At 32.9% G+C, this 1,284-nt stretch overlaps 1 protein-coding gene across 2 annotated transcripts in view; it reads left to right on the top strand.

Moving 5' to 3' along the window:
- The window catches only part of LOC107658467 (mitogen-activated protein kinase kinase kinase 3-like), a 37,814-nt gene that overhangs the window by 33,786 nt on the left and 2,744 nt on the right, over positions 1 to 1,284 (top strand). The gene's annotated exons all lie outside the window — the stretch shown is intronic.

Raw genomic sequence — 1,284 nt, 5'->3', positions numbered from 1 at the left:
AATAAATTAGTGCTGTCAAACAATTAATCGCGATTAATCGCATCCAAAATAAAAGTTTTTGTTTACAAAATATATCTGTGTGTACTGTGTATATTTATTATGTACAATTATGTATGTATATATATATTTGTTTATTTATTATGTATATAAAAGCACACACATACAGTATATATTTTGAAAATATTTACATGTATACATTTATATATTTATATTATTATATTTTATATTATATATAAATATATTTAATATATAAACAACATTTTTTTCTTAAATATATACATGCATGTTTTTGTATTTATATATACATAATAAATATACACAGTACACACTCATATATTATGTAAACAAAAACTTATCTTGCGATTAATCGTTTGACAGCACTAATATATATATATATCGGGCCCGATACTGAGCTTCTGTACTCGTACTCGTTAAAATGGCCTAAAGGATGTATACGAAGTATATGTATGCAATGAATATAATGTTAAAACATTCAGTAGTAACGCCTGTATAGCTAATGTGTGCAAGCTGATAAGCAGATTGAGCGCGCGGCAGCGCAGATGCGCGAGTTTGCCGAGTGAATATACCTTTCTCACAGACATCACTGGAAAGTTTGTAGTTCGGTCGGATGTGTCATAAACAAGTAAGTAAAACAATGCACAAGTTACTTAACGGTAGAGAGAGCAAGAGTGAGAGAGAAAGAGAGAGAGCGAGCGAGCGCGCAATTCTGTTGAGTGATCTTTGATGTTCACTCACTCAGCACACGCATAATTTGGATTAAACCGAAAGTGAATCTAGCCTGTGTGAAATGCGCTAGGCTGTACTTGTCCCTCTCATTCTGTCATATATATGCACGCGTTGCGCGTGTTTTGCTTGCTTGAGTGTTTCTGCATCATACGAGAGGCTTTGGAATATAAATCGCAGCACGTTTCAGATGAAAAAAACGCGACTTCTATTTCTGAAAATATCACAGTTAGGAGATTTATAACAAGTGGTTCCCTGCATTTTTACAGCAAATCGCGTGATTACAGTACTAAGCCGCTGCAATGGAGCAGCTCTAATGCTATTAAATTAAAGATGATGTAGGCTACCATAGAGAGAGAAAAAAATGAACAGTGAAAGTAACAAAAACTTGTAAAATACATTTTAATGGCCATAATTAAGTGTGAAAATAACAGGAGGATATACAGACAAACCAAAAATGATTCAGAGACCAGATATAATTTTTGATATTTTTTTTTTGTGGGTGCAGGACACTATAGTTCATTTATGTAAGTGAGGATA

This window comes from Sinocyclocheilus anshuiensis, unplaced genomic scaffold (genome assembly GCF_001515605.1).
Source record: "Sinocyclocheilus anshuiensis isolate Anshui unplaced genomic scaffold, SAMN03320099.WGS_v1.1 scaffold371, whole genome shotgun sequence".
Taxonomy (NCBI): Eukaryota; Metazoa; Chordata; class Actinopteri; order Cypriniformes; family Cyprinidae; genus Sinocyclocheilus; species Sinocyclocheilus anshuiensis.
This window is presented reverse-complemented; position numbering and strand designations above follow the sequence as displayed.